General features: G+C 44.6%; 1 protein-coding gene across 1 annotated transcript in view; it reads right to left on the bottom strand.

Annotated features, from left to right (window-relative positions):
* BLM (BLM RecQ like helicase) overlaps window positions 1-19,736 on the bottom strand; it is a 383,147-nt gene extending 363,411 nt beyond the window's left edge. Inside the window, exon 1 of the mRNA XM_085644695.1 lies at window positions 19,423-19,736. The gene's annotated coding sequence lies outside the window, so the exon portion shown is untranslated. The remainder of the gene's footprint in view (window positions 1-19,422) is intronic.
* Window positions 19,737-20,328: the final 592 nt, after the last annotated feature.

A 20,328-nucleotide genomic window follows, 5' to 3' on the forward strand; every position in this document is an offset into this window, starting at 1 on the left:
AGACATGCAGCCTTGCATGTGCTTGGTGAGGAGTGCCTTAGGGTGGCAGAATTCATGCTACTCCCCTTAAGGACCCTCGTTAGTACCTCATGTCCTGGGTACAAGGGGTACAGTTAACTAGGGACTCACAGAGGGTGCTACAGGTTTCGCCAATTGGGGAAACAATTGTACAGTTTTGGGAAAGAGCTCTGGCACTGGGGAAATAGTTAGCAGGAACCCTGTTCACTTTCAGTCGAAATCACACCAGTTATCAGGGAAAAAGTGGGGGTGACCGTGTCAAAAGGGCTACTTTCCAACAGGGAGTAACTTGGTTATCTAGCTGGAGCGCACCAGTACTTGCGAGTCTGGAGCACAAATAGTAAACTATTATTTCCCCAACAAACAAATAACTTCAAGAAGAGACTATGTGTAGGTTTAGGTGCGACTGTATATTATTTTAGTTAGAATGTAACTCTAAATTTAGACAGACTATTTGACTTAAGGTGGTAGAAGGGGGAGTATTTGCAAAAAAGTAATTCCTGTTACACCATGTGGGGCAATATCATTAAATGTTAATGCAAAACATTCTGAATAGGATCTGTGGAATTTGTCTGTTTTTCTCAAGCACTATATTCACTTTGTATCCATATCCATGTTTGTTAAAAATTAGGGGAAGATTCATGAAGCAAGCAATGTTAGGGCCTCTAATGGGGGACAGCTACCAAGAAGCAGTAGTTCACCTGTTGTACAATACAGTAGAGGAAAGGGTTTCACACTACCGTAAATGGATTTAGAAGCTGTTTTTTAACTTCACAGCGTCACACTTTCCAAGGCTTTCAATGCTTAAAAAAACAAAGCAAAGCTGTGAGTCGCATGAATTTGCAAGTTGACACATCCATAGTTAAAATGTGAAATAGCTAGATAACACAAAATGAGCTGCATAATTTGCTTTCTTTCATACTAAGTAATCAGCAAATCATTCTCGAAACTGACAAACTTCATCTTGGTACATGTGAACTAATCAGCTACTCATTTTCAAGTCTACATCAAATCATTATGTACCGTTTCTAAACTTTACTGATGACTTCAAGAGCTTGATGATGTCTGGTGATGAGAAAATGACTTCTAAGGGAATTGGTAATCCAATGACTTTTCTTGTTTTTCAATAACAATATGAATCCTGGATACATGAATTAAGGTGTGCTGGGAGTAATACATTTGTCCCAGAAAGATGGCAGCCAAGAAGTCTGGTATCTTAGACTAAGAAGATCTCTGGGTAATCACAGTAACCAGAAGATATTCTACTGTGGACAACTGGTAAATTCAGGTGTGGTTCAATAGAGAACGGTGTATTAGAAGTTCTTGATTTGGTTGGGAAATTTGTATTAGAAACGCTGGTCGCTTGTGTGTTTATGGTCAACCAGGAATCAAGGTGGATGCTAAAATTGCCTAAAGCATTGGCAACGGTATTAGTGAACACATTGCCACTGTCCCTATATATTGCTCTGGGTATGGGCTTTACTGAGAGACAAGTGAATAAGAGCATTATAGAATGGCAATAATAAAATGAAAAACTGCAGCCATACATATCAGATCTGTGTAAATAGCTCTCATAACAACTCTCTAAATATCTTTGTAGGTAATGAGAAGACATAAGTACATTGGTTTGTCTGCTGCATTAGGAAGTTGCCTTGAGAAAATGCGCTGACCTCCTCCTACTCCCACTGATACTGATACTGAAGTGAAATATCCCAGAGACTAAATGACCTGAGGCTGGGTCCTATAGCTGCATGGGTGTAGGAGACTTTTCAGTTGTAAATGGCTTCCTTTGAAAACCACTTATTTGTGCAGTGGTACACGCTATTCAAGTGTAGCCCCCGCTGATACAAAGCACATCAAGAAAGCTTTTTAGCTTCAACGTTTATTTATGTCACTTCACTGAAGCTCGACCCCACCAGTACTGGAGGTAAGTTTACAAGGTCACTCGAGTGATTATGACACAATGTAGCATCTATACAAATACACAAATGTAGATATTTATATTCTCCGCAGACATATGGTGGAGATATTATGCATTAGTCCCCTAAAGTAAACAGGGAGACCTGACAACTTTTTAAAGTGCCATTTGTCATTTTAAACCCATACTAACTATGGACACCAACTAAGTGGAAGATATGTTTTGAGGCCTTTATGACCTAATGTTTGAAATTAAGAAAAAATGGTCAGTATGTGAAGGATTGACTTTCTTGTCCTTCCCTTTAACCACATGCAGGTTTTTAAATATCTTGCTATCCGCAACAAACTTGTTTACCGTGGGCACATATACGCAACATTACAAAGCCGATTGCCTTTCACCAGTGAGTCAGTAAATGTAATGACTTCCGGGGAACGAATGTGGTGTGAAATCATTATGGATTTGAGAATTGGATCAATTATATTTGAAGGGTGTGTGTAACTTGAGGAACTCCCAGACCTGAATAGAGTGTGGTGCGGCCTGCTCATTGACACTAAATTCCCAACAGTTGGTTGTAAATAACATTTGGATTTGTAATGTGTTAACAATTGTATGTCAATGTTTGATGTTCTAGGATGGTGTTTTTATGTGGCTTTGTGAATTTATATATATTTATGCTTTTTATACCGTATTTTTAGATATTGATATTCTTAGGAGGAAAATATCCTTGCTGTCTTGAAGGTGGTTTTATATTTCACTATCCACCGAAACACGTCGAACTACTGTTCTAATTTGAGGGACAGGTGATCACATCAGAAAATGAATTGGTTCTACTATGTGTTGTTTTTATTGATTCCTACAAATTAGCTCGAATCAATGACAGATTTAATTGTCTTGTATGTTTTCGCTCTTTAAATCATTGTCTCTATGTAGGCGCTGTGTATTTTCAAGTATTTTATGTTTCGTTTGGTTGAGCCTAGCAGCGCGCATGCACTGCTCTGCGAGGCTTCTTGCATCTACTCTGTGTGGGTCTGACATCCCACGCATTGGATTGGCTTTTGCGTGTGTCTTTCTTTAATGAGAGCACGCAAATGGCTAATGGTGGGTGCATGTCCCACCTGTTTTGAAATGTTCATTCTCAAGGCGTTTTGCCTCGGGAGCGAGCAGCGGCGCGCAGGGCAGCAGCTGCAGTGCGCCTCCTTGTGTCCACATCCAGGCATTCCCCGGGTGCGTGACAGTCACTGACAGAGCGCAAGGTCCATAAGATTTACTGTGCGCCAGGTACCACCGCTTACCCCGCGGTCATCTCCCCCTCCCACCCCCGCTCGCTCGAGGCAGACCTTGTGAGCGTCAAAACAGGAACATAATATTATGAAATCCCAACCAAAATAAACAAGACATGGGAAGCCTTATCTGCGACTGCAGGCAGAGTTAGGTATGCAAAGCAGCCCTTTGGTTATCACTCCATTCCTTTCTGAGGGAAGAGGGATGGAGGAGGCAAGTGCGCTAGCCCATGAGGCGTTAATACCCAGAGCTTACCAACCTTCTCCGGCAATTCCAACCCACCCAGCCCTAAGGCTGCTTCGGATTACATGTGACGTTCTCTTTAAGAACTTTTTGAAATCATCCCGTTATCCACCTTCACCCGCCCCCACCAGATTTCCAATAACTCGCCCATAGGCTAAACCTATTGGCTTTGCCGATGTTTGTGTTCTTTTGAACCACACCATTGATTCTCCCCCATGCTCACTGACACCGCCCCATGGAACTCAGAATCAGACTTCCCCACTTACCGTACTTCTATTTAAAGCGCTTCGATCACTGTCAGCGCTAGACCATCTTACAGCGCCCTGGTACACACAGGCATAGGAAACGAGCCCCCTGGGATAGCCTGGGCCCCCCTCTGAAAGTACCTCCGCCCACACCTTCCATGCACTATCACAAGGTCACGTCTAGTGATATTATCACTCGATAACAGCCAGTCTGCTGACATCCTGAGTGAGGAAATAAAAGCCAGAGCACATTAATCCATTTTAATGAGAAATACGTCACCAAATTGGGTTTTTAATGTGAAAACAGCATATGTGGTTCACCAGTCCCTGTGGCGCATGCGCAGAACGGGCACTTTCACTTCTGCAGGGTGTAGATGGCACCTTCCTCTTCAAACAAGCATTTGCAGTGCAATAGGTCTTGCATTTGCTAGAGTTTAAGCTATTGGCATTGTAAGTGAGAATGGCTTTTATTTATCTGTTTTGAAACCAACACATAAATAAAAGGCATTGTCATTTACAATGCCAATAGCTCAAACTCTCACAAAGTGCCAGACCTTTGGCATTGCAAATGCTTGTTTTTCTCTTGTAATTAACTTTTAGCCTATGAAACAACTGTGACAATTTTTGACATACTGATTGCATTTTTTTTAATTAAATTTGGAGACAAAAAGATTTGATTTTTTGTGCAGCATTTGACTCATTCAACTCTGGGGGTATGAGTGTTCGTTAATTGGGTGTCTGCATGTTCAGTTGATGTAAAATAAATGGTTTTCAAAGGGAGCTATTTAAGACTGGAAAGTCTTCTACCGATCCCTGACCCTTTGGATTGTGGGGCCCCTCTCATTGAATTTACTTGCATGGGCGTAGGAACCATGGAAATAAGAAGAATGTATCCCAACTTTTGGAAGGGGGGTGTGTGACACAGAAGACAATCTCTACCCCCTTCCCCCATATCCAGGTGGAAACTAAAGAATAAACAGTTATAGACACAACATCTTTCTCAGAAGCACTGCTGCACATCGCCTGTCTCCTTGAAGCTCTGTAACCATGAGAAGCAAACTCTGTGGAGGCACTGGGACCTCTTTGATTTCTAATTATTTGTGATTACTGAGGTGCTGAATCGCTCCTAGAATAATTCTGTTTAACAAGCCAAGCAAGCAAATTAAGTAAGGAAAGGCACGAGATGCTATTTTATGTTAATATTACTGCTGGCTCGGTTGACTTGAGAAAAAGAACGGTTTTAGGAGAGGCTCAACACTTCAATGACCGCAATTAAATAATTAAAAAGAGGTCTTGAACCCTCACAGAGTTTGCTTCTAAGGTTACAGTTCCTCAAGGAGTCTCTGCGAAGCGCAGAATGAATTCAGACGGGCATGCTCAGTCACTGTGTTGGATCTTCAGAGCCTGAGGGAACATTACACAGAGAAAAGCATACCTTTAAATATTATGACTAGGCACATGTATATATGTGTGTATAGCGTTAAGTGTATTTATGTCATGAGTCGATAAAAAGACTGTAACCTGGAATCTGGAGAGTCTTCAGGGCCTGTTTAGCACTGAATGCAATGTCTACGGAGCTATAAGAGAAACTGGAATAATATCATGAAGATCGCGTATTAACCCTACTTAATATGCTTTGAAAAATACAACACCTCTAAAGAACCTTTGATCCTTCACAGAGCCCTGATGGCAAAAGTAGAGCCCTCAACAGTACTCTTGATGCAAAAGTTAATCACTCTTTAGTATGTGCTCTGGACCCACTAAATCATTACACATCTGTACAAGGAACATGTCCCTTGAACCCTAGCGCAGAGCCATCTTGGGCAGGCTGGACACCACTATAAAAGGTGACCTCGTTCTGGCTTCATCGTGTGTTATCAAGACAACTTGATGAGGAAGGCAGCTGGTGAACGGAGACTGAAAAATAGAATCCTTTCTTGGGCACTATGTACAGAGAGAATGGAGAGATCTCAAGATAAGAGCATGGTAGAGTACGCTCTTGGTTAAGAATCTGGTCAAAGGACATTTGAGCATTTTCACAGTGGGCGCGAAAGGCACCAAGATATTATTTGAAGGTAGAGATCTCTTGTAAAAGAATCGCTCAAAATCTTTTCAACACTTGTTGAAACTTAGTAATCTTGGTTACATTATTAAAAGATGTAATTTTTTATGTTATTTACAGAAGCAACTGCACTGAATAAACAAGCTAATAAGAGGTATAAGTGACCTTCATACAAAGAGCTAGCGTGGCGATTTAATCTTGTAACATAATGACAAGAGAATGTTGAGCATGAGAAAACAAGAATTCCCAGAAAATAAATTCAAAGGTTTTCCAGAAAATTACTGGTTTTCCTATAGTTTCATAATGCAGATACTGGGATTACCATTGATCATATATACTCTGTGGAAACAGAGGTGAAATAGAACATCATAGAATCTCACAAAACTTCGATAAGGAAATGGTGTCTGATTGTGGCAGGTTTCATTCATCATCATTAAGTCTTTATTCGATTAAAAAATCATAAAAGACACAGCATCACAATATATAAGCCACATCAATAAATTAGATAAAAGAGCATTAAATACACCAAGCCTAGAATAGTAACAATAAATCAATAATAAGAATAAAAATCTCATAACTCAAAAGTAGCCTTTACGATTGCAGATGTTCTAGATGATTCCTCCTTATGGCCCAACACGTGGACCAAAACTTTGCCATGGCAACCACAATCACCTCCTTGGTATCACATTTAAGGATACGCAGAGCTGTTTGCGCTGAGCTTATGCCTAACTGTTTGCACAGTGGCTTGATCCATTTCATACGAGGAGCTCTATATGCTGGACATACAAATAACACATGTGAAATTGTTTCAGATGACCCATAACAACAATGACAGGAGGAATCTGCATTTGAAGCCTGGTTGTTTCCCCATTTTTTGGTAAAAGATTTTAGGGGCAAACAACCCACTCTGTATTGATGGTACAACTTCCTGTCAATGGTTCCAATAATAATGTCCCAATAGGGTTCCAGTAAATAATCGACCTTATGATCCATAAAAAGATCGGATAATGAATCCCTAGGGGTCTTAGCAAGGGACCTAAATAGGAGCATCTCAGCATACAATCTCTTGAATTCACTCTTGGACGGAAATGAAGAACCTTCTGGATCTGACCAGAGATGGCCTAGGTTCAGGGCCTTAAGAGCTACTTTAATGTTATATAACCAAGAAATTATCTGATTGGAGTGTGATGTGTATATGTGTTAAGTATAACGTAAGATCTTATAGATCAGCAGTTCTTAAACTGTGGTCCAGGGACCCCTGAGTGTCTGCAATGCCTACTTAAGGAGTCCTCAACATTCCAGAAATAATTAAATAATATTAGAACATTGGAATGCTGGGAGCTCCATTGAAGACAATGGAGTGCTCCATGCTTTTACGGGCCAGTAAAGGCCCGCAAGGCAACATTCCAATGTTGTTTTCAAAGGCCTCTCGGAGCCCGAGGGAATTTAAACCCCTCAAACTGCGAGAGGCCTTTGTTTTATTTGTTGGAACATTCTGCCCTCTAGTGGCAGAATGCTCTAATAGCCTTATAGCCCTTCGTAGCTGGGCTATACCGGCTATTAAAGTCCCGCTCCCTTGTTAAAGTCCCTCGCCTTCGGCTCGGGCTTTTAACACTGGAGCAGACCTTTAATAGCTGGTATTGCCCGCTACAGCGGGCGATAAGGCTATATTAACAGATTAATAAAGTGCATAAATAAAGATGTAAAATCGAAATTTTAAAAATGTTCTGTAAACGTGAAGGGATTTGAAATTGGAGGCTAAAAATTACGTTCGTATTTAGTAATTATGATGCGTGGCCTCAATCGAATTTAGAAAAGTTTCAAAATTCCTATTAACATTAATTTTTTTTTGTTTTTTATATATTTGTAGTGAATTTAAAAAAAGATTTCATTATTTATGTATTTGTTTGATGAATGTGTATTGTTTTGCCGTTCAAATCATAAAAATTGCTTAGGCAGGTGGTCCCCAGATTCTAATAATGATTCAGTATGGGCAGTGCTTGAAATTGAAAAACAGAAGAGCAGGTACCCAATACTAGAGTATATGCTTGCTTCTGAGTGGTGGCGGTAATCTCCGATTCGAAGTATTGCAAGTTTGCTGAGAAGTGCAAACACCCTCCCTATCAAAATGGAGAAGTTCAGGTTCTCAGCACCTGACAGTACCAGCCCATTTAAAGCACTGAGTGTGGGTCCCTGGATTCCACTAATGATTAAGTGGGGGTCCACTGACGTCAACATTTTAAGAACCACTGGTATAGAGCTTGATGTTTAAAATGGACATCAACAACATGCCCTTCCCCTCCCCACCCATCTCTGGCGGAGAGGTCCTAAACCGAGGGAAGAGAGGTCCTAAGCCGAGAGAAGAGAGACCATCTTCTTTTTAGGTGATGTTTTTACACGGTCATGCAATAGTAGTTGAGGAAGAGTGCAGCAGCAGAAACCCTATAACCAATTTCCTTCTTTCTTCCAGGTCTTCCCAATCACTGTTCCCTACCCAACACCCTTTCCTTCACCTGGCCACACCAAGCTTCAGAGCTATTATAGCATAACGAGTAAGTAGTGACTGGAGAGGAACCAATTTGAGTATTGAGCTGATCGCGAAGATTCCAACTGGTGGTCGGCCAAACTCAGACCTACACCCAGCACCCACACCAAGAACCTGGGAATAATCAACAGCAAGCTGGACATGACAGAACAAGTCTACGCCTTCACTGTATGGTGGTACCAGAGGCTGAGGAAGATCGTCAAATGGCTCCCAAGCAACACTACAAAACCTGTCAGTGTGACCTAGTCACCAGCAAGTTGGACCACAGGAACAGCCTCTTTGCAGGGATCACCAAGCAACTCACTAGAAAACTACAAACCATCCACAACTCCGCAGCCAGACTCATTCTCAACGTGCCACACAGAATTCAGATCACACCACATTCCTAAAGTGTGGAACATCCTTCCACTCCACATCAGAGCCTCTCTCTCTCTTCTTGTATTCCACAACAAGCTGAAGATCAGGTGTTCCAATGGAGCCAGGCGAGAAAACTGTGGCAACTGACCTCGGAGAACAGGCCACCCAAACGAGGAACTGTGGTACCGAGGAGCCCGAGCTCTGCAGCCCCGGACCAATATGGACGACAGACGGTCAGTTGCGAAGGACTGCAGGGACGCACAGCAATGCAGAGGTCAGCGTCCGTGCGCCTGCCTGGGCCCCTGGCCTAGGAAGGCGACAAAACTTCAGCAGGAAGCAAGCGTCAGCGGGCAGAAGAGAGACGCAGTGGGTGGGCAACTGGGAGAAAGAGTACTGTGCCGGAGCTGCCGAGAATCATTCTGTGTGCACGACGCAGGAGATGAGAGACTACCAGCGCGCCGGCAGGTGTTTAACTGCGGACTGACCTGTGTACCGCAGTCCGTGGGCCTGCGAACAGAGGCCACACAAGTCAACGGCTGTGGGGAGCCGCCGGACCTAGTAGGCTACCAGAGACAGTGTTCGCCAGTCACTTTGGAGTGTACTTGTAAGCTGCCCACTATCAGGCAAGCACTTGATTCTCAGCACACTGTTGGCGCCTTCGGGATACCCAGGATTAAGCCCTCTGCCACAGTTGAGAGACGGAGTCGGCACCCATGGGCACTAAAGAGTAACAAAGGCACCCGAAAGATAAAGGGCAGTGCTACACTGACTATGTAGAACATTACCAGTATACCCTAACAGACACACATCTTTAGGGCTGTAGCTGGCGATGCCCATCTGCTCGGAGGTGCCTCCTGAGTGGAACCCATGAGCAGTTTACAGAGGCCATTAGTATGGAGTGATAGCACCATGCAGCAGGCTGGCTGGAACACAGGCTCTCCCCCACATCACTGCTGATCCCGGAGCCGCGCCATCAGTTACACTAGGTGTCGTCACTACGTACACTCGCCCCTTCTCCTATTGCACCTAACAAGCCCGTGTAGCGGCTAGCAGCCACCATAATAGCAAGAAGAGACTACAGGAATGGGCTGCACATGGGGCACTGGACCTCGCAAACATCAAAAATAACGGACATGGAACAAATATCGCATATGGACCAGCCCACCGCCTCTGGAGGATAGACAGGATGCAATCCTGAATGCCAGTGAGATCCAGAGTATCACTGGAATCTAAAATAGACAGCGTAGCAGAGGACCTGATGCTACTACACACAGACCACGGGAAGCTAAAAGGAAGAGGGACATCCACGGAGCGCACCCTCTCCGACCTTAAGTCGGCAACAGATTTAATTGAAAAACAGCAGAATGAGCAAGAGGCCAGAATACATTTCCTGGAGGACAGGGTAAAAGACACAGAGGGCTGCTAGGCGAAATAATATCTGCTTGATTGGACTACCGGACGGGGCGGAGGACAAAGACGCAGTCGTATTAGTGGAACAATGAGTCAAAGACCTGCTTCCCCCTTCCTCACTGTCCCCCTTCTTTACAATAGAACAGGCGCATTGCATTCCCTCTAGAAGACCAGCGCCCGGAATGGGGGCTCGTCCACTCATCTTCAAGGTGCTACACTATAGGGACAGGGATGCAATACTGTGAGAAATGAAGAAACTCCCAGAAATCAAAATATAGAACGCAAGAGTTTTGTTTTTCCCGGATTATACACTAACAGTGCTATTCCAAAGGGGTTCCTTTATACAAGTGAACCAGAAACTCCGTCAACTAGACATCCAATACTCGCTGCTGTACCCAGCAAAGCTTCGCGTGGTGGCAGATAGAAAGGCAAGATTCTTCAACATGCCACAAGACACATGGGATTTGCTGGAAACCACTGGCTAGTTTTGGGACCCCGTCCTTCTGGCATGCCCAGAACTCAGAGCAACGCAACAGCTGGACCCAGGAGCTGTAGCCAACGTAATACGAAACTCCCCCTCAGTCTGGTAGCAGTGCGGGATCTAGAACAAATCATACAGGAGCAACAGAAAGCTGGACGCGAAGCGGAACGCATAGCTGCTACCCCAGACGACCGCGGGAAAGACGCAACATCGATCCCTTCATCTGGAGATGAGTGCTCATCAGCGGTGTGTCCATCCGACACTGCCTCACTAAATATGCCGGATGTAACCCCACAGACTTCAGATGTTATTATTGAACATGCATTCTAACATATATGGCATGCAGCCTTCTCTGTGGATCATAATATCATGTTCACTGTCATACTATATTTACAACACTGATGGGTCTCGTGGAGTGAATGGGTCAGGTTATATACTGATACCGCATAGTTTCTCCAAGACTTCACTCTTACACTAAGTGCGCAGGTGATAAACCCTACGTCAAAGTTAGGGGATGTTACTGCGGTAAACTCTGCAAGGCCCGCGCTCCTTTCTCCCTCTCTTGCACAGGGAATTAACTGGTACTGGGGGGGTTCTTTTCCACTCAGGTTTGGGCAGTTCCTTTTGTTCATAGAGTCTGCCCTTTCGGTATATATGCATTGCCATGTTGACACTTTTGTTCTAAACTAAGTTACATGGGGCTCTGGGAGGGGTGCGCCTAGTGATGCCCGTGATACGCATGCATACATTAAAACCTTGACCTGGGAACACTCCCAACTCCCCCTATGTTAATGTCATGACAGACCAAAAGATCCTTACTTGGAATGCTTGTGGCCTCCGCACACCTTCCCTCCACTATGCAGTTTATTCCTACCTCAAGAGGTACAATATGCGGCTTGCCTTCTTGCAGGAAACGCACCTAACTCAGAATGAAACAGCTAGACTGCAGCGGAAATGGACGGGCCGAGTGTTTGGCACAGACTTCTCCTCATATGCCTGGGGGGACACTGATTTGGATCCGCCCAAACACCCCCTTCCTGGTAGAAGAAGTTGTTTTGGACAAAGCAGGCAGATATGTGTTTCTAAAGTGAAGAAATAGTGGCAGCTCGGGAACTAAATCACTGCACCACCCAGTATAGTCACCATTTTTTTTTCTTTACAACACTATTGCCCAGCTCAAATGACCAGCTGCCCAGTGGCCATAAATGATATACACTTGAACACTGAGATTGAGAGTCAACACACAGATTAACAAAAAACATGCAACATCAAGAACAATTCATAATTATAAATAAACAAATATTCTTAAAGAGATCTTTTATTATTTCTTCTTTTTTCCTCGATCTTGGGATTATTACAAATGTATGCAACCAACGCATTTCGCCCTAAACAAGGGCTTCTTCAGGGCTTTCAAAATTCAAATGTTGAGGTAAAGCGGTAACTGTGTAGCAGGAGTCCTACCAAGGTTCCAGGTCTTTCACCCTGAAATTTGGGAAGTCAGCCACGATATTCAAACCAGATATTTTAAGATCAGTACATTCAAGTATTTGTGTTCCAGAAATAAAAAACCCAGCGCTAAAATTGCTCTGTTTGACAGCACTTTCCAGCCTGCTGCGTCTGTGTCTACGAGCGCCTGACACAGATATATATCTGGCTTGAATATCGTGGCGGATTTCAGGGTGAAATCATAGAGCAAGTAGTGAAAGACCTGGTACCTTGGTAGGACTCCCGCTACACAGTTACAGTTGTACCTCAACATTTGAATTTTGAAAGCATTGAAGAAGCCCTTGTTTGGGGCGAAACATGTTGGTTGCGTTCATTTGTAACAATCCCAAGATTGGAAAAAAAAGGAAGAAATAATAAAAGATCTCTTTAAGAATATTTGTTTATAATTAGGGATTTGTTCTTGTTAGCGGACTTGATGTTGCATGTTTTGTGTTAATCTGTGTGTTGCTTTTCGATCTCAGTGTTCATGTGTTTATAAAGTGTAGACTAGATGGACGTTATCCCTAACACAGACCAGGGCTCTTTCCTAAAATCACTTTCACAGGTACTAGCTAAATGGTGTGACATGCCGTGGCTGATAGGGGTGATTTCAACAGTGTAATGGATGTAGACCTAGGTAAAAACACCAGGAACGGATGGGCTACCATCTGAATTTTATTTAACATATATTGAACAATTGGCGCCACGGCTCTTGAAGTTATATAATGAAGCAATGCAAGTGGGGCACCTTCCTGAGAAGGCGCGGGAAGCGATTATCATCCCACTGCTTAAACCAGGGAAACCGGCATGGGACACAACGGCTTATCGGCCGCTTTCCATGCTTAATTTGGACTACAAGATTCCGAGCCATATTCTGGCCACCCGACTCCTCCCTTACATGACAACATTAATACACAATGACCAGGCAGTGTTTATTCCCACCAGAAACACGGGCCTCAATGTTCGACGGCTCTTGCGGGTCTTAGAGGCAGATTCCTACCAGAAAGAAGAAGCGATTGTCTTTTCGGTGGATATTGAAAAGGCATTCGACAGCCTTGAATGGCCATACTTGTTTAGTGTGATGTGGAAATCTGGGATAAGGGTTGAATTTGTGAAATGGACAGCTCTCTTATACATGGATTCAACTGCCAGGGTTAAAACAGGGGGGCTAATTTCTGATGCTTGCAGGGTCGGCCGAGGGACGAGACAAGGATGCCCGCTCTCCCTCTTCTTGTTTGCCTTGGCCATGGAGCCGCTTGCGGCTCGAGCCAAAACGGGTCAGCACTACCAATGCCTAGATGTGGCCGAGCGAGTGCATCAAATCGCACTTTATGCAGAGGACTTACTGATGTTTCTGGCGGACTCAGGAGTGGCACTTCACAGAGCTAAGGGGTTACTACAGGATCTCAGTAGGGCTGCGGGGCTCAGGGTAAACTGGACGAAATCTTGTCTGTTTCCTAGCAAAGTGAACAGAGTAGGCCCACAAGTGACTGAAGGATTGAGATGGGAAGACGGGTGCTTGACATACCGAGGTACGCAAATTTATCACACCCAGGAAGATATATTGGAGGGCAATATTGGGAGAGCCATAAGAGTAGCAAAAAGCCATTTTGACGTCTGGGGAATACTACCGGTGTCGGTAGCGGGCAAGTAGCTCTTATTAAAATGGTCATACTCCTGAGACTACTATATTATTTCAGGACACTGCCAGTCTGGGTTCCAGCAAAAAATGTTGCCCAGCTCAAATCAATGATGTTGGGCTTTCTGTGGGGGCTGGTAGGCGGAGAGTATCTCTTGGAGTGAGGCCGAGATTGGAAGGAGGGCTGGCTGTGCCTGATTTGGAGACCTACAACTTAGCGGCGCAGTTGCAGTGACTCACGAGATGGGTGGTGGGCCGGCTTAGGGGGACAGAGGGGCTGCGCAATGATTTCCCAACCCTGAGACAGCTATCCCACATTGTACTAAGGCTCCCCATGCGAGCTAATAGTATGCCTTTGGAACTGAGAACTTCAAGTAAGTGCTGGAACAGGAGCCTGGGAAGAGCACAGATTAAACGCCCATACGCCCCTGAAATCTTGTTAGTTATCTGTGAGGCTTTACTTCATGGAGGAAACTGGCAGGGGCTGAAGGTTTGGAGAGAGCGGGGGTTATCAACAACAGGAGACTTACATGAGGAAAGTGTCATGATCCCATTTAATGACCTTCAGGAGAGTTATGATTTAGCCGGAGGAGATTTCTTATTGCACTCAGCACTCACTGCGCCGCGGACGTCAATGGGGTGCCAATATGTGGTGACAGAAGCGGGCACCATCAAAGCGGTCACATGCTTTTATAGGCGTATGACACAAGAAACATTGGTACCTCTGACTGAGGTGCGACAAAAATGGGAGGTGGACCTAGAAGAGGTCATTCAAGAAAACGTTTGGGAGGAGCTAGTGGAAAGGGCATGGAAGAGTACCAGGAACGCTAGATTCCAGCTAGTACATCATTATATTTTGCATAGAGCGTATCTCACCCCGGCTAAGATTAACTAGTACTCTGGGATACAAACAGCAGCCTGCCAGCGCTGCAGTATAGAGGGTGCAGATTTTCACCATATGTTCTGAGAATGCCCACAGATGGGGAATTTTTGGGAAGAAGTAACTGCAGTATTGGCCGATGTAACTTATAGGGAAGTAGAGACAACCCAGAGATCCTGTCTTTTGCATTGGTTCCGCCACACAGCCAAAAACAAAGTAACGAGAATTTTTTTTAGATCTGGGTTTATTATTAGCTAAAAGAGACATCACTATGCACTGGAAGGTAAAAAAGGGCCAGAGTGTAACCAGATGGCTGAAGGAATTCGTTAAAAGGACAGAATGTGAGGGGAGAATTAGAATGCAGATAGCGAAAAGTAAGAGGAGCGAAAGGGAGTTGGAGACAGCGAGGGCATGGGAAACACTAGTAGCATTACTACAGAACCTAGAAGACATGATCGACGATGATCAACTAGAGGAGGCCCCTCCGGAAGTAGGGTAGAAGACACGCACCAGAGCATGACACAGAGCTGAGTACTTAGACAACTGATGTAATGTGCAGTCATACTAACTGCAGAACTATGGCTAATGCGTCGGTTTTTAGTACTATGAAAAGCAGGAGGGGGCTATCCAGCTGCAGGAGAATAGCAGCTCAATATAAGTGGCACACCTGGAGGGAGGGTTGGGGAGGGGGTAAGAGGGACAGGGTACTATAGAGTATTGAGAACAGGAATCCACTGGAACGAAATGTGGAAGCTAGAAATGTATGAAATAAGTTAAGCTGCAGGGATGGGAAGCAGAGTGTAAACCATGATCAGAACATCTCACTGATATATATTGTGTAAAGGGAAAGGCAGACTGCACCTCCTGATTTAATGGTACATGTGTTGAAATGTTGCAAATGGACACTCATGTAAAACCCAATAAAGTTTGTTTAAAAAACAAAATGGATGAAGACCTAGGTAGATCCTTCACTCCCTTGCGATGCACCACCGCATCCACAAACACGCTGAGGGACTGGGTGCGTAGTTGGGGTCTGGTGGACATATGGAGACACCGCAACTCCACGCTGCAGGTATACTCCTTCTACTCCTTGCCACACACGCTACATGTCGCTTAGACCAATTCTTAGTCCTGGTCCCAGATGGCTTCCCATCTGAGTGCTATAAAACGTATGCTGACCATCTAGCAACACAACTACATTGTGTATATACAGGGGCATTACAATTTACGAGTCTACCAGTCTCCCTTACTGAGGCCCCACTGATCACCCTTCCGAAACCTGACAGAGATTCCACACATTTAGGGTCGTACCGTCCACTGGTGCTACTGAACGTAGACTATAAAATACTGGTGGGAGTTCTGGCAGAACAGTTGGCACTACTAACACCACACCTCATACACAAGGACCAGAATGGGTTCATCCCAGCACGCAACACCTCTCTCAATATACACAGGTTGTTTCGGGTAATGACGTACACTCAGCGTGACAGGCCAGAATCGGCCTGTCTGGTGTTAGACTTGGAAAAAGCCTTCAACACTATTGAGTGGCCATGCATGTTTGCTGTACTTCCGAGATATGGATTTGGTCCCTACTTTTTAAGCCTGGTAAAACTGTTTATATGGAGCGCCAACTGTGTGGGTCCGCAGTGGCACTTTATTTTCACAACCCATAAAGATCTGTAGAGGCCCCAGAAAGGGATGCCCCCTTTCACCGCTAATCTTCTCCCTGGCCATTGAACCATTAGCACTGGCTATATGGGCATCCGCAGAACACTGGGGTATCCAAATGGGCAAGAGATGTGCATGCCATATCGCTAAATGCAGATGACATCCTGCTATATTATTAGGGATGTCCGGGAGGTGCCATCTGTAATACCGGACACCCTTAAGCTCTTGGCAAAACTGTCGGGGCTACAAGTTAATAGGGGAAAATCATGCTTGTTCACCTTCATCCCCCACACGACAGTCCCCGCTCATTGTCAGTGTCACCTAGTGACATGGCAGCTGGACATGTTCCACTATTTGGGGATACAGATATTCCTATGGACCGGGACTTATTAGATGGTAACCTCACTAGAGTGGTCACGACACTGACATTGCAAATAGAGTTCTGGAAAACCAATAATCTTTCAGTGGCGGGGAGGGTGGCGCTTACTAAAATGGCAGTGCTTCCACGTCTTTTGTAACACTTTACCAACCTCCCACTTTATTTACCATCGTCATTTTTACGCTCATTAGGGGGTACACTCCGAGACCTTATATTGAAAAGATTACACTGTAGGGCGGTGCTCGCAAAGCTGTACCTGCCCCAGGCCTAGGGGGTATTGGCCGTACCAAACATGGAACACTACCATCTGGCATCACAGCTGCAATTGGTAGCCAGGTGGATGGCGGAAATACACCTGGCAGACACTGCGGAGAATAGTCCCCCATATGCAGTAGACAAGCACCTGCACATTTTCCACCTATGCACTAAACCGCCCAGATCTCTTCCTTTGCTGGTACAGGTGGCCCAGAAATGCTTTCGCCGGAGCCTATTTCTCACCAAGCAAATCACACCATATGCGCCAGCTCTCCCAATACTAGGCATGCCAAGGGGAGGAGGTAGGGCCAGGGCAGCTGAACTCGCAGCCTGGCACGAGGTGGGCATCCACACAGTAGGAGATCTTTATAATGATGGCACGCTAAGGACATACGAAGATTTGATACGCAAGGCGGGAGTTCCACTGGGACTCTGTCTCAGTCATGTTTTCTGGGTGGGCACACTGCAACGTCATTGGAGTGACATCACATAAGAGCCACAAACACACTTATTGATGCAATACATACACGTGTTGGGCACAGGACAGCATCTCACCAAATGGTTTGCGGAGCCACTTCGTGTGCAATCTGTAACAGATTTGGCACCCTTGCAGAATCGATGGGAGGCAGAACTGGCTCGCCCATGCACACCCAAAGAATAGAATATGATGTTGGAAAGGCCAATATCAATCTCCAGGAATGCAAGGTTCCGCTTGATCCAGTTCTATATACTGTACCGGGCATACCTCTCCCCAGATAAAATCAGTCTTCCACAGGCAAGATACATGCTGCCCGCGTTGTAAGCAAAATGATGCCAACTTCCTGCACATGTTATAGGCAAGCCTTATATTACGAACTTACTGGGAGGGAGAGATACAGCACTTCTCCACATGCACCAACACAGAACTTCCTACTATGTGGAAGGCCTGCATAATGGGAGTAGTCGGCAGGAATAAAAAGCATAGAGCCACTACCAGACTCTTGGATTTAGTCCTGGTGGTGGCCAAGAGGTTTATCACGAGGAGATGGTAAACTGATGACCCCCGCCTCTACAAGCTCGATCTCATTCCATATTGAACTGGGCCATGGCGGTGGGAACTGCCCTACACAGGGAAGATACCCTGGGAATACGCAAATACCTGATCTCAGCCCACTGAAATAGAATATGAACGACGCTCCAATTAGCGTTAGCCCAAGTGGATATCACAGACAACCCCAGCAAAACACACCCCGAAACACGCTCACAATAGTGTTCACGTCCACACAGAGTCTGGTCAAGTGCACATATCACACACTAGATATGACACGGTAATGTGAAGGTCTAAGATAACATAAACGGATTATCTAAGCCGCTAGCGAGACATCGGAGGCGCTGGCAAATACCCCCACTATAAGTTAGGCCCACCCTCTCCCCTCTTGTGTTCCAATTGTTTTGTTATGATTCTGTTGTATCTTAGCAACCTCAGTATCTGCTTGCCATCTCCACTGTAATTGCTGAGGAAGAAGGACCTCGGGGGTTGTTGTGCCTTGCAAATAAACTTGTTGTTGTATATAACGTGTCTCCTGTGGACTTCAAAAGATTCAGTTGACAGATCTGTAATCGCTAGAGACACAACACTGATTCGGGGTTTTACAAGAGCACCCGAACCCACCACATGCACATTCAGGTTGGCAGTTCCTGCACATAATATAATGGTAACTTGACACAGACACATGCCAGATTATTGTACGAGATCTCTCTGCCTCAATGCTAATTTGTAGTGTTGTCACATACTCGAATGCATGCTCTCTGTCGATCAACAAATGTAGTTATACGTACAAGCCGTATTCCTGTAAGGCAACGCTCTCTTGTTTTAACCAGTTATGTCTGCAACATGTGCAATCTCAAAAAGCCAATAAAAAAGATCAAACAAAAAAAATCATGCGTTTCAATGTGTGCCTATGCAGGGTTAGGCACACACACCTGCTCGGCACCAGCATACACTTGCAGGTAATAGTGTACTTTACAAATACACATGACACTATACAAAAATCTAATTTATATATTGTTCATATAAAATAATATTGATTTACAATTAACAACAACATGTGGTTATGCAAATAAGAGAACATAGCAAACAGGCATTTTGGATAACTTGTGTCAACATAGTGAGGAGATGTGGATATTCTTGAATGTGTCAGATTTCAAAAACGTCACTCAAATCAATTATATAATCTTATTTACTTCAATGAAAAAATGACGAAAAATAAATTTGTTTTAATTTAGTAGTCTTTATCACATTGTTCATGACATTTGTTGCCTGATTCACCTCAATAGATGGTTCGGCTCGTACTTTATTAGAGCTCTGCCCAAGCCTGCCCTAGTCTCCCCCCGCCCCCGAAACTGAGTGCTTTTCTTTACGCCACTGCAAGGGTGGTTTGAGGCAAGATTCTACTTTAAATAATTAATGTGAAACTGTGATGCTGAGAGTGTCCTAAGAGACGTCATTCTGTATGAGGTACACATCCTCTGCTGCAGTAAACTGAACTAGGTCATCTATATCTCCCCACTTCTTACCTAAGGGTGGCTGAAGCTCCTGCTCCACTCTCCTTTTCCCGTTTCGCGCGCAGCTCAACACCGTGGAGCTCCACCCCTCCGCATGGCCCCGCCCCCTAAGCTGGAAACTCCGTCAATCACGCTTTCTTTGCTTTTCTCCAGTACTGTGTGCAGTAGTATTTAGCCCCTAGCGTGTTGGTTTAGTATGACCACATGTCGAGAGGTTCCCTGGACAAGCTCTTTTTTTTAAAGCATGATAACGTTGCCGTTATTGCTCAATTAATTCAATGAGCGTCTGCTGTCCTGTAATTACGGTGAACATGGCCGGAGTTTGTGGCACCCAATCAGATAATTTGGACTATTTTTGTCGGGGTTGGGAAAGAGTGACGATCTTGGATTGGTAGGGATTGTAATAGGCTGGGGGCAGAGTTACGTCAGTTGAATACTGGCTGTTGAGCTTCACAAAATTATACAGAAGACGTACTGTTGGTTGTGAGTCCTTTAGATTGCCCGGTATAGCTGCTATTTCAATTTTTTTGCCTTCAGATGCGCCCTCGGGGAAACGTAGGTACTGATTGGTCCTTATTAATCCTTCTCCGATTGGCTGAACCTCGGGCAAGCTCTAGTCTGGGACTCAGGCTGTGATTGGGTTGAATGGTGACAGCTGTAATAGTTGCCCTGGGAACACGAAGCGTTCGGTGTGACTGTTAACATTATCACAATATTATTATATCAGTACTGGGACATATATATAATGTATTTGCTTTCTGGTCCGAACGGATGTACGGACACGTGTTACGAGAAGCAGCCGCGATGCAGTTTTTATTATCCTGATCTAGACTTCTATAGTGGGCTTTAGCTTGAAAGATTACAACTCCTGCCCAGAGTTATAACGAGCATTTGCAATGCAATACATCTCGCAATCTC

The sequence above is a fragment of the Triturus cristatus genome, chromosome 3_1 (assembly GCF_964204655.1).
Source record: "Triturus cristatus chromosome 3_1, aTriCri1.1, whole genome shotgun sequence".
NCBI classification, from domain to species: domain Eukaryota; kingdom Metazoa; phylum Chordata; class Amphibia; order Caudata; family Salamandridae; genus Triturus; species Triturus cristatus.